Genomic DNA, 14,765 nt, shown 5'->3' on the forward strand with positions numbered 1-14,765 from the left:
GACGGTCGAGGAACCACAACAACTACTCCCCTCCCCGGGACAGACATCATCCCCAACGACAGGAGGACACATGTGGAGTGTCTGCTCTTACTCCGCGCCTTAGGGCCATCCAATGGCCTCCCAACTTCAAGGTATCCAATGTCGACAAATATGAACCTAAGCAGGATCCAGGGGGTTGGCTAGCCGTCTACACCACCGCTGCTCGAGCTGACGGGGCGTCCGAAGACGTGATAACCGCGTACTTACCCATTGTCCTTGGGCAAGACGCGCTGCAATGGTTGCGACATCTACCCCGACACTGCATCGACGACTGGGGCGACTTCAGTCGACGCTTCACCGCCAATTTCCAGTCCCTTTCCGACAAACCGGCACAACCATGGGACCTCAAATCCATCAAGCGTCGGGGGGACGAAACTCTCCGGTCGTACCTTAAAAGGTTCCAGACCATGAGAAATCGTATTCCCGAGGTCACGGAAGCGGCCGTGATCGAGGACTTCTATAGAGGATCCAATGACTCGGCCTTCGTTCGAGCCATATTACAGAAGGCACCGACTACCTCCGAGGAGCTGTTCCGGGAAGCCGATCTCTACATCACCGCCGACGAACGGGCCCAGGACCTCATCGGAGGAGCAAAGCCCGCACCGGCGGCACCACGACGCGACACGAACCAGCAACCCGACAAGCGCTGGGAGAAGAGGCCTCGCGAAGAAGTGCACGCCGCCGGACCACCTGCCTCTCGCGCCCGAGGAGGACCTCGTGGAGGCGAGCGCACGCTGGACGACATCCTCGACGCCTAGTGCCCGTACCACAAGGACATGTGCCACACTCTTCGTAACTGTCGGGACTTCAAGCACTCCGTCGGGCACGACCGACCCTTCCAACCTCTACCTCCTCCTCCGCCGAGGGGAGGACCAGATGAACCACGACAACCCCATCAGCAGGAGGAGGGAGGAGGAGGAGCTTTCCCGCGTGTTGACAGGGAGGTCAACGTCATTTTCGGCGGACACGGGTCGCAGGAGAACAAAAGACAACAAAAGCTCAACGACCGCCAGATACTGGTGGCGACCACTGGTCCTCCCGCCCCATACCGGTGGTCGGAGCACCCGATCACTTTCACTCGGGAGGATCAATGGCTCAACTTCGACCATCCAGGCAAATACCCGCTCCTCGTCGATCCGGTGATCCGAGAGAGCCGGGTGAAGAAGGTGCTAGTGGACGGGGGGAGCAGCATCAACGTCACCTTCCCCCGGACACTCCGAGGCCTGGGAATCCACCTCAAAGAGCTCCACGAGTCGGACACTCCCTTCTTCGGCATCGTGCCGACTGAAGGGGAATACCCGCTGGGCCACATCTACATGCCTGTCACCTTCGGAACTCCGGAGAACTACAGAACCGAGTTCCTGAGGTTCGAAGCGGCGAACTTCGACTGTGGGTACAACGCCATCATCGGAAGGCCGGGATTGGCCAAATTCATGGCCATTCCGCATTACACGTACATGATACTGAAGATACCAGGACCGCAAGGAATCATAACTGTGCGCGCCGACTTCCAAGGCGCCGCAGAGTGTTTCCGAGTGGCCATCCAAGCAGCCCTCACCACCAAGCCGTCGACGATTTCTTCAACACAGGCGAACTCTAAGCCTGAGGAAGACCTTACAGTACCGGCAAACGAAGCTCAGGCCGCGACCTCTATGCGGCCGACTGAAGAAACTAAAAGGATCAACCTGGGGTTCGCTGATGAACGCAAGACTGCCATCATCAGCTCCAGCCTGGACGACAAATAGGAAAGCACGCTCGTCCAGTTTATGCAAGATAACCGAGACGTATTCGCGTGGCAACCTGCAGATATGCCGGGAGTCCCAAGAGAACTGACCGAGCACAAACTGAAAGTCTATCCCCAGGCGAGGCCGATCCGTCAAAAACTACGACGTTTCACGCCTGACAAGAGAGAGGCCATTCGCGCCGAGTTAGTTCGCTTGGTCACGGCTGGATTTATTAGAGAAGTATTACACCCCGAGTGGTTAGCCAACCCTGTTCTTGTACTCAAAAAGAATAAAGTGGATTGGCGCATGTGCGTCGACTATACTGATCTCAACAAACACTGTCCGAAGGATCCCTTCGGGCTCCCGAGGATAGATCAGGTGGTGGACTCCACCGCTGGATGTTCTGTGCTGTCTTTCCTGGATTGCTATTCCGGATACCACCAGATTAGTTTGGCAAAGGAAGACGAAGAAAAAACAGCGTTCATTACTCCGTTTGGTGCTTTCTGTTATACCTCCATGTCGTTCGACCTCAAAAACGCTGGAGCGACTTATGAGAGAGCCATTCAAACATGCTTAGCCGATCACTGGGGCAAGCGTGTGGAGGCCTACGTAGATGATGTGGTAATCAAAACAGAGAACTTGTAAAACTTCATCGAAGACTTACAGCTGGTTTTCAACAGTCTGAGACGGTATAGATGGAAGCTTAATCCCGAAAAATGTGTTTTCGGGGTACCAGCAGGAAAGTTACTCGGGTTTATTGTCACCCACCGGGGAATTGAAGCTAATCCGGATAAGATTGAAGCTATCATGAAGATGGAAGCACCTCGATCACAAAAGAAGGTTCAGCGACTTACTGGATGTATGGCAGCTCTGAGCAGATTTATATCCAGGCTGGGGGAAAAAGGTTTACCATTTTACAAGCTACTCAAGAAGGTGGATAAGTTTTAGTGGACTTCAGAGGCATAGGAAGCTCTAGATGCACTAAAGAAATTCTTGACAACACCACCAGTACTGAAGCCACCACGACGAGCTATGTCAACTCAACCAGCTGAAGATCTACTACTGTATATCTCTTGCACGACTCACGTGGTAAGCACCGCGTTGGTAGTCGAGCGAGTAGAAGAAGGACATGCCTACCCAGTGCAACATTCTGTTTACTTCATCAGTGAAGTTCTGGGCCCCTCAAAGAAAAAGTATCCTCAAGTTCAGAAGTTATTATATGCAGTACTTCTAACTGCCCGCAAGCTACGTCACTACTTTGATGACCACAAAGTCATAGTAGTCACTGGTTTTCCGATAGGGGATATTCTTCACAACAAGGAAGCCATTGGCCGAATAGCCAAGTGGGCTTGTGAGCTGGGATCTCATGACATCGAGTTCCAACCTCGCACTGCCATCAAAACTCAAGCACTGGTTGATTTCGTATCGGAGTGGACTGAACAGCAAGTACCAGATAACCCAGAGACTGCAGAAGTGTGGCAAATGTATTTTGATGGCTCGCTGAAGCTGCAGGGAGCAGGAGCAGGAATTCTCTTCACCGCACCTGGAGGCGAGCACCTCAAATATGCCCTCCAGTTGCTGTTTCCAGCCTCCAACAATGCAGCCGAGTATGAAGCTCTGATCCATGGATTGAACATCGCCATATCATTGGGCATCAAGAGATTGATGGTGTACGGAGACTCTCTGGTAGTCATTAGCCAGATAAACAAAGATTGGGATTGTTCAAGCAATTCAATGGGAAAATACTGCACTGTCGTCCGAAAGCTGGAAGATAAATTTGAGGGTCTAGAATTTCATCATATAGAAAGAGATCGGAACACAGCAGCCGATGTGTTGTCCAAGCTAGGATCCAGTCGAACTCAGGTCCCACCTGGAGTCTTTGTGCAAGAAATACTACAGCCGAGCATCTCAATGGATCAAGCAGAAGAGTGTAATATTATAGATCAACCCGAGTCAGACTCTGATGACTGGAGAAGGCCAATCATCAAGTATATAAAGAATGAAGAGGAACCAGATGACAAGAATTCAGCCGAGCGCATTGCCAGACAGTCGGCTCACTACACACTCATTGGGGAGACATTGTATAGAAGGGGTGCATCAGGCGTCCTCATGAAGTGCATTCTCCCATCTACTGGGAAGCGACTTCTGGAGGAGGTCCATGCTGGGCAATGTGGAATACATGCGGCATCCAGAACACTAGTCGGGAAGGTCTTCAGGTCAGGATTCTATTGGCCAACAGCGAAGAGTGATGCAGCCGAGTTAGTTCAGAGGTGCGAAGCTTGCCAATACTTGTCAAAACAACAACATCTACCAGCACAGCAACTGCAGACCATACCAGTAACTTGGCCTTTCGCATGCTGGGGACTGGATATGATTGGACCTTTCAAGAAAGCTCAAGGAGGATACACTCATGTATTGGTAGCAATCGACAAATTTACTAAATGGATAGAGTTCAAGCCCATTGCCTCTTTGACCTCAGCTAAGGCCGTGGAATTCATACAAGACATAATATTCAGATTCGGGATACCAAACAACATCATAACTGACCTAGGATCCAACTTCACAAGTTCAGAGTTCTTCGACTTCTGCGAGCAAAAAAGCATTCAGATCAAGTATGCTTCTGTAGCACACCCGAGAGCCAACGGGCAAGTTGAGCGAGCCAACGGGATGATACTGGAGGCACTCAGGAAAAAGGTCTTCGATAAGAATGAAAAGTTCGCAGGAAAATGGATAAGGGAATTGCCCTATGTCGTCTGGAGCCTAAGAACCCAACCTAGCCGAGCTCTGCATGGAAACACTCCTTTCTTCATGGTCTATGGGTCGGAGGCAGTGTTACCCGCCGATCTCAAGTTCGGAGCGCCAAGGTTGATCTTCGAAAACATAGCAGAAGTCGAAGCCACTAGGCTGGAAGACATTGATATACTCGAGGAAGAACGACTGAATGCAGTAATCCAATCAGCACGGTACCAGCAGACTCTAAGGCGCTATCACGACAAGGCCGTGCGACAGCGATCCTTCTCAGTAGGAGATCTCGTCCTCCGCCGAATTCTAACAGGGGAGGGACGACACAAGTTATCGCCCTTATGGGAAGGACCCTTCGTAGTAGCAGAAGTCACTCGGCCAGGATCATATCGTCTCACTCAAATGGATGGCACAGAAGTCGGGAACTCCTGGAACATAGAACACCTCAGGAAGTTTTATCCCTAGCTGTATTTCAAAAGCTATCAGGACGATGATGTACTCTGTAAAATGGAAATATGTCATCAATAAAAAAAGGCTTCAAAGATACTCAGTTTGTTCACGATTGACTTGCATTCTTACTTAACTCGGGGTGACCACTATGCCCTGCTAACGGAGCAATCGGCTTAAGTCAGCAACGACTTAAGGCGGTGCAACATGCTCACGCTTACTTAACTCGGGGTGACCACTATGCCCTGCTAACGGAGCAATCGGCTTAAGTCGGCAACGACTTAAGGCGGTGCAACATGCTCACGCTAACTTAACTCGGGGTGACCACTATGCCCTGCTAACGGAGCAATCGGCTTAAATCGGCAACGACTTAAGGCGGTGCAACATGCTCACGCTTACTCAACTCGGGGTGACCACTATGCCCTGCTAACGGAGCAATCGGCTTAAGTCGGTAACGACTTAAGGCGGTGCAACATGCTCACGCTTACTTAACTTGGGGTGACCACTATGCCCTGCTAATGGAGCAATCGACTTAAGTCGGTAACGACTTAAGGCGGTGCAACATGCTCACGCTTACTTAACTCGGGGTGACCACTATGCCCTGCTAACGGAGCAATCGGCTAAAGTCAGCAGCGACTTAAGCCGGTGCAACATGCTCACGCCTACGCAATTCAGGGTGACCACTACACCCTATTAACAGAAGCAATCGACTTAAGTCAGCAGCGACTTAAGGCGATCTGACGTGATTACAATTACTCATATAAGGATGACTTCTATATCCCGCAAACAAATTTCAAAACCATCGCACATCATTTTACTACTACAAATTTATGAACTGATGAATTCTGAAACAATATGAAAATAACAATATCGTCCAAGTACTGAAATGACGTCCTCTAACAAATGTCTGACCATGCTAACCGCGCGCTCAAAGCACGCAAAATGTTTAGCATTCACATCAGCCCTTATATCTTCGGGAACAACCACGCCGGGTCTCCTCATCAAGATTCGCCCCGCCCGAATAGCCTTGTCCATGGCTCTGTCGCGCTGGGCTCTGAGAGTAACAAAAGTTTCTTTGGCAACCTTGGCAGCCAGCCGAGCAGTTTCTAACTCTTGAGCGATGGATTTCTTGGAAGCTCGGAGTTCTTTGATAGTAGCGTCCTTCGCTGATATCAACTGCTTGAGCCGGGTCACCTCATCAGTGGATTCCTGCAGCTTACATCGTTGGTTGTCTAACTCTTCCATGGTGAAGCGGTGACTCCTCTCCAGGATAGTCAGCGAGTTGCTAGAATCACGATACAATCTGTCAAGACTGTCGCGAGAAGTAGCAAGGATACATTTTTCTTCCTACAAACAAAAGTCAACTCCCTCAAACACCAAGCAAGTAATAGGAGCACAACAAGGCAAAGCACAGTTTCATAAATCACCTTTTCAGAATTGAGCTGAGCGTGAAGAGAAGAACTCAGTGCATTGGCATCATCTAAGGCAGCGGAGACCTGACCCAGTTCAGTCTGACTTTGAGAGTACTTTTCCTCAAAGTCAGTGCACCGCTGGACCAGTTCAGCATGATCTCGGGAATATTTTTCCTCAAGAGTGGAAATCTGCCGAGTCATACCTAGCAGGAGACAATCAAACAAAAAGGGGTCAGAATGTAAAGCAGTCTACAGTGAAGACAAAGAGAAGCAAAAAAGCACTAACCAGCGTTGGTCGCCTCTAATTCAGAGACACGATGTTGAAGTGACACTGGATTCCAACATGCAAGTGACGAAGCTACTCCTGGGACAGAAGCACCCTGTAACCTCAGCTGGCTAGCCATCCCATCCACCAAAGCCTGATGAGGAGAACAGATGAGTGTAATGACAGCAGTTCATGCAATGTAAAAACCAAGCTAAAATACATCACAGTACCTGGAGGTTGGAAAAGAACGAAGGGATCCCCAAATCAGGAGAGATCAATTGATAACCGGGCGTAAGGCCACCACCCGAAGCAGCTTGCAACGAACCGGCAGGAATCAGCTCGGTGCCATCAACAGAGCCCAACACTTGGTCAGCGGGGACGCTACCCTCTAAAGTGACTCCCTGGTCCAAGGCTTGGGCTACCACCATACAGCCTGAGTGTGGAGGCGATCCCGCATCAACGTCCATGGAAGTACAAGAGAGAGACCCCGCTCGGACATCCTCGGGGGTTGGGTCATAGTTTGCACTGCCCACTTGAGCCGGATCATCCCCGGCAGCACCCTCGGGGGCTGGGCAGTGGCTTGCACTTCCCACCCGAACCAAGTCATCCCCGACAACATTCTCGGGGGCAGGGCACGTGTCAACACCATCCTTGGGGTCCAAGTTCTCTGCGGTAGCCACCTCTAAGGCTGATGGGCCCTCAGTTACTTCCATGGGACCAGGACGATCCAAGTCAGTCTCCCGACCCTCGAGATCGCGCTCTAAGGTCGACGAGGCACGGGATGACCTCAACCCAGCATCAAGCACATCAGCACAAACCTCCATCACACCATCATCTGCTGGCTCCGATAACAAATCCTCTGGAACCATATCCTCAAGAGTCTGATCAAAATTGGCCAGGGACAGTTCTTGCAGACCAATGAGAGCAGACAAAGCAGGAGAAGGAACTCCACTACTTTCACCGCTAGCGATGAACTGCCGACTGTTTTTCCGAGTCAAAGGAACTTCATCTTCTTCCTCCTCGTCGTCCACATTAGCAACAGATGGAGCACCCCCATTGGGATCAGCAACAGATGGAGCATTCACATTGGGATCAGCAACAGATTGGGTACACCCATTGGGGTCAGCGTCAGTAAATTCAGTCACAGGCACTTCTTCAGCAGCAGGAACCGAGATACCAACGTCCCGATCCAAACTGGATACTCGCCGGAGGCGTCTCTTTTTCTTTTTCTGCTCATCAGCAGAAGGATCAGGTTGATTGGCTCAGCAAGGGCGCCTCGGGCGAGTTCTGGCAGGCTTCTGAGTATCCAAAGTTGTATCAGCCTCTGGGAGGGGCGCCACTACCAATGCCCCAGCAGGAGCAGCGTCAGAAGAGTCCTCAGCCAGCAAATCAAGCATAGCGCTTATCTCTGCATCACTAGGGTTCAGGGGCACCTCAAAATGGACCTGTCGTTCATCATCAGGAATCTCCCCGAGCGAGGCAACCAAGGCACTAACTTCTTCAGCAGAGGGCCACACTCTAAGGCCCAAACTGCCATCAGTGACAGGAGGATTCGACACAAAAAGAGTGAAGGCTTTGGGAGGGGGCAAGTTCCAGGCTGAGAATGCCACTGGGGCACCAACATTTGACACTTTGCCTCTAAGGATCATCTCAAGTCGGCTCACCAAGTCCATAGAGAGAATTCTTCTGTTAGTAACCCGAGTTGAGTCGGCTAGGCCTCGATACAGATAAGCCGGGTATGCCCTGTCTTTCAACGGCTGAATATTCTTGAAGACAAAATCAGCAACCACAACTTCAGCAGTCAGACCCCTCTCTTTCAGCAATCCAACTTCAGCCAGCAAAGCACCTGCCTCAGCTACCTCCTGATCTGTGGGAGACTCGGTCCAGCTTGGGGTGCGAACATCCGTCTGTCTTCCCGACCGGGAGGGAGAGAGTTTCCATAATTATCAACTATGAACCACTCCAAGCGCCATCCCTTGATACTGTCTTTGAGAGGGATTTCGAGATACTCAGTCTTCCTCCCGCGGCGCATCTCCAAGCTAGCACCCCCAACCAACTGATGTTGTCCCCCGGCCATCCCAGGGCGACAGTGATACAAGTACTTCCACAACCCGAAATGTGGCAGCACGCCAAGAAAGGCTTCGCATAAATGAACGAAAATGGAGATTTGCAGGATAGAATTGGGATTCAGATGGGTCAAGTTAAGATGGTAGAAATCAGGGAGGCCGCGGAAAAAGAAAGAAATGGGAAGGCCAAGGCCGCGGAGAAGGAAAGGAGCATAAATCACGGACTCATGGGTATCCTCAGTTGGGACAGTAACCCCATGGCAAATCCGCCAAGAGCAGAGTTCACTCGGAGGAAGAACCCCGATGGACACGAGGTGGAGAAGTTCGGGCTCAGAGATGACGGACATGTGGTTACCTGCGAAAGGCAACTGGCTGTTGGGGTCGATTGGAGGAATCACCATGGCAGACGAACTCGAGGCCTTCCTCTTGGGCGCCATCTCGATTCTACCGGCGAGTAGAGTAGGAGGCGAATTGCGGAGAGGATTCGGAAGCAAGAAAGCAAGAACTAGGGCACGGAAAGCAGAGGCGGCTAAAAGCGCAGCACTTATGGGATATTCTCGAGCCAGATACCGTTTCAAAAAGCGCCCAGTCAGCACCCGACGGTTATTTCCAAAACACCGGCGTGCCACGTCATCACCCGACAGTTATTTCCAAAACACCGGTGCGCCACATCATCACTCGGCTATTATCCTCAAGGTGGCCCACGTAGCCCGCTATCGCTCGGCGTTACCTCTAAAACTCCGACATCGTGTTCAGTCGCTCGGTGTTACCTCTAAAACGCTGACGTCGCCCTCAGGTCGCTCGGCAGTTGACTCTAAAACTCCGATATAGTATTAAGTCGCTCGGCATTACCTCTAAAATGCTGACGTCGCCCTCAAGTCGCTCGGCAGTTGACTCTAAAACTCCGACATCGTGTTCAGTCGCTCGGCGTTACCTCTAAAACGCTGACGTCGCCCTCAGGTCACTCGGCAGTAGACTCTAAAACTCCGACATAGTATTAAGTCGCTCGGCATTACCTCTAAAATGTTGACGTCGCCCTCAAGTCGCTCGGCAGTTGACTCTAAAACTCCAACATCGTGTTCAGTCGCTCGACGTTACCTCTAAAACGCCGACGTCGTCTTCAAGTTACTCGGCAGTTATCTCTAAAACTCCGACATCGTGTTCAGTCGCTCGACGTTACCTCTAAAACGCCGACGTTGTCTTCAAGTCGCTCGGCAGTTAACTCTAAAACTCCGACATCATGTTCAGTCGCTCGGCAGTTACCTCTAAGACGCCGACGTTGTCTTCAAGTTACTCGGCAGTTATCTCTAAAACTCTGACATCATCTACAAGTCGCTCGGCAGCTACTTCTAAAAGCATCGATATGATGCCCGAGTTATTCACTTACTATTCCAAAGGAATCAACTTCACGAAAAAGGCGGGAAGAGGAACGATTCAAGAACTTTGAGTTGTGAATATCAACGAGCAATCATCACAGAGAAGCCAACATCATTTCTTCATTAAAGGGAAGATATCATACTTACAAATCAACTCATTATGAGTTGATACTTCCCTACTACTACTACTGCTACATTACATTATACTACTACACTACATTATACTACTCTACACTACTAAATACTACTACATTATTCTAACTATACTATACTAACATCTAAAGGACCAGTGGCATCTAGCCATTGGCCCTGCTGCTACCGCCACCGCCGCTGCCGCCCCTGCCGCCGCCGCCGTCACCGTCCTTGCTGCCGCTGCTGCCGCCCCTGCCTACCGTCACCGCCGCCACCGCCTTCGTCGTCGTCGTCGTCGCCGTCGCCGTCCTCGTCCTTGCCGTCACCGTCCGAGTCCTCCTCATCCGAGCCCTCGAGCCCGGAGCGCTCGACGGCCCGGATGTACGTCCAGACCTCCGCCGCGAGCCCCTGGGAGTCGTCTGAGTCATCAGACGACTCACGCAGGGGGATGGGAGCCGGAGACCCCTCAGACTCAGAGGAGAACTCCTCCTCTGAGTACTCCGAGTCACCAAAATCCTCCGATGGAGGAGTTGGCTCACGCTTGCGCTTGTTGTTCTTGCCCATGGTGGAAGCGAAAGGGAGAGAAGAAAAGCAAGCAACGGAGAACAGCAAGAGATGTGGAAAAGCCGGAGAGACAACGACATTATTTATAGAAGGAGAAGGCAACCGCTCACCTCCAACCGCGGTCACTGAACAGTCACAAAGCATTCAATAAGCACTTCAACCCGTCTGAAGACACGTCAGGCGGCTGACGCCGTTTCACGCAACACAACACCCATTGGGACTCCAGTCAACAGCGCGGAGGATATGATTACACCCGTCGTCACATCACATTACTACTTAGAAGCAGCCGACTAAAACACTCAGCGTACCAAGCCGTCCCTTGCCCACACCCATTGGGGGGACGCCCAGGAATTATCAGTATATTTTTCAAAACGGTCACATCTGTGCAGGGCATGCAGTGAATACCTCAAGACAAAAATGAGATATCAGTAAGGATCAGAGGAAAGCCAAATATAGCCAGTGAAGTACAAAATATGGCCGACAGAAGCAACGTGAAGACTAGACAGAGAACGTCCATCAAATGTCCAATCAGTCGCAGAGCAAATAAATTACACTACCTAGCAAGATATGGATGGATTGCGAACTCGGCTGCAAAAGACAAAATACATGCTGACCTCTGAAGCATAATATTGATGACATAATGCTGACCTCCAAAGCATAATGCGGATGACATCATGCCGATTTTTACAAGCAGAAAGGATAATCTTCATCAAAAAGACACAAAAGGAAGACCTTCGAATGGATTATCCTAAAAAATCCACTTGAAGGTCGGGGGCTACACCCCCATGGATCATCATTCCAAGCCAAGATAGTGCTGACTTCTAAGGCATGGGACAAGATTAAAGACAAGGCTGGCCCTCAACCAAAACGCAGGAGTAAAAATGGAAATAATTTCTAGTGAAGACCTTCGAGTAGATTATTTTCTAAAATCTACTCGAAGCTCGGGGGCTACACCCATTGGGTGCACCTTCGGTGCACCCAATGAAGTTCAGAGTCCTACAAAATGAAATGCCGACCTCTAAGGCACAAGCACGAAACAAAGCTTCGGTTTACGAGTGATCAAAGCAGGAGAAGACAGTAAGAAGTCGTTTTCTTCAAATCGCCTGCAAGCTGGACCTGGGATCTTTGGGCTGATTACCTCTAAATTAACCCAAAGATCGGGGGCTTGTGGGGGACAGATATCCCCCGGGTCCACTAAAAGAGTAAAAGACCTCATGAAAGGCCCAAGGGCCCAATAAATCGTAAGGTCATTCTTTCGTGGGCCTGGGGAGGAACAATCAGCAAAGCAGGTTGACACGAGGCCGGATTGGTGCAAACCCAGACGGCCCACAACGTCGAGCGAGCGACCACAACAGAGATCCGACTTTCCCGCGCTGGAGCCCCCATGCAACGGAGCCATGTGAGGATAGGTCGGCAGAACTACAGGGAGATAAACTCAAACAGTTGCTGATCCTTTAGCTACGCATTGTTATCATATCCACATGTATTGCCCCACGGTCGAGTATATAAGGCCTAGGGGGCACCCCTTCAGAACGATCGACCCTATTACTTAGCCACCCACTTCAACTCTCTGCATTCTCAATTCGGAGAGCTCTCTTGTAACCTCATTCACCAAGCATACTCACCAGGACGTAGGGTGTTACGCATCTCTAAGCGGCCCGAACCTGTAAACATTGTCCACTGTCCCTCGTGCAACCGGCACGAACCATTTTGCTACAGTCGTCGACACCGTCCTACTCCTAAAAACACCTTGAGGGGCAACCCTGGGTGTGCGGTCGGACCCAAAACACCGACAGTGTGATCCTTAGAACCGGCCATCTATGGGCCGATTTTTAGCAGATCTAGACACCTTGTCCCCAGCGGGGTCGCCAAAAGTATGTTGACACCTTTTTCGGGCGCTAAACACTCAACATGAACAGTGGCGGTGCTCTCTGCGCAGGCGCGGACGATCCGCGGCCAGGGGCCAGACGGTCCGCGACCTGGCACAGGGCTAGGGTTCCCTGCCTGACGTGTCGGACGGTCCACGCCCTAGGGCTGAATGGTCCACGCGTGCGCAGGGGCGGCGAAGTGTCACCGGCGGCGCCTGGATCTCGCTCCCGGGAGGGACCCCGTCGGGGAGGAGAGATCCTAGGAGTTGTCTAGGCTCGGGCAGACCGACCTAAACTCCTCTAATCGACATAGAGCCGAAGAGAAGCGAAGAATTTGGGGATTGGGAGGCTAAACTAGAACTAGACTAGAACTACTCCTAATGCATAAGGTAAAAACGAGAAATATACTTGATTTGATCGATTGTTGGGGGTTCAATCGGCCGTAGCCCTTCATCTATATAAAGGGGAGGTCTGGATCCGCTTCGAACTGATTTCCGAGTCAATCCCACGGTTTTAGGTAACAAATCCCGCGAGAAACTAGGAACCCTAACTGACTCTGTGCACGCGCGGATCGTCCGCGCCACCACCACGGACAGTCCGGACCGTGGACCGTCCGGCCTCAGGGTCAGACCGTCCGCGCGCCTTTTTTGGCTTCCAACACCGGTATAAACTTAGCCGAAAGAACTTGGGCTTCATTCATCCATCCATCTCTTTTGACTATTTTACAACATTTCGGGCGATAATGTCATAGAAATCTTAACAACTATTTAATGACCATTTAATGGAACATGTAATGTGTTATGTGGTACTATCCTAGTGTTGCTACTTTATCCAATTATCTATCGTGTTCTTGAATAGATAACTGAATGATGCTAGAAATTTTGTAATGATATTTAGATGGATATACTTGACATTTGTATAATGTAGATGTTTAGTCTTTGTGGGTATGGGTGACCCATACCCACATGGGTATAGGGTAAATCCATACCACCAATGGATTTAGGTGACCCGATGGGGCTATTTTTTCACCATGGGTATGGGTTTGAGATAGTAATACCCAGTGGGTATTTACCCATTGCCATCTCTAGTCTGGGCGACCATATAGGTGCTGAGAAACTCAGCAAGATGAACTATACTCCATGGAAGGTGCAAATATAATTCTATCCATGGTGTGAAGAGTGTGTCTAGAAGGCCACCTCACCGGGACTGTCAATGAGTCGCAAGCTACAATAAACGTATAACAAGATGGTAATAAATTCATCCTCACCAACTCTGCCTACAAAGAGTGGCATGCAACGAATCAACAAGTACTTCCATACCTTCTCTTATAGTGGCAAAACATGTCATGACAATGGCGATAAGTGCATCCGTGGCGATAATGTGGAGCACCATTGAGAGAATATTTTTCACTTTCTAGGGCACGGTTCACCAACAAAAGAATTGTCCTAAACAATCTAAAGAAAGGTGATAAGTCTATCACAAAATATGTCACCAAAGTCCAAGCACTTGTTGATGAGATGGTCTTCGCCGACAAGCCAATTGAAGACGAATAACTCATCTCCTATATTCTCTTAGACCTCGATGAGGAGTTTGGCTCCATTATGACGGCCCTGGTAATCGAGTTAGCACCGCTCATGGTGGGAGAAGTCTACTCCCAACTTCCTAGGCATGAGCAAAGAAACACACTTCTTTAGTAGAAAAGAAACACAATTATACACGCTCGCAGGCATAGCATGGTGTTTGTCTGTGTTTTGTAGTTGTTCATTACTACAGACTCTTAGTAATTGTTGGGGACTTGTTCTTAAATGCTATGAGTTAAAAACAAGGCAACACTAAATATTAAATGTTAATGTCCTTCGTCTTTCGAAGCATTATTTCCCTTAGGATATAACGATCTTCGAACGAAGGTCATGAAGGACGTACCTTCATCATAACAGAATACGTTAATGAAAGACAAAGCATATGAAACATGAAAGATAACATGAATAATCATATAATATCATTCATATATCTTTATTATATAATCTTGAATAGATAAAGACAATATTTAATTACGTTTGTACCTTCGGCTTGACAGAAGGCAAAAATCCAAGCGTGGCGCACGAGCAAATACAAGACAACATGAACAGT

This window comes from Zea mays, chromosome 1, assembly GCF_902167145.1.
Source record: "Zea mays cultivar B73 chromosome 1, Zm-B73-REFERENCE-NAM-5.0, whole genome shotgun sequence".
NCBI lineage: Eukaryota > Viridiplantae > Streptophyta > Magnoliopsida > Poales > Poaceae > Zea > Zea mays.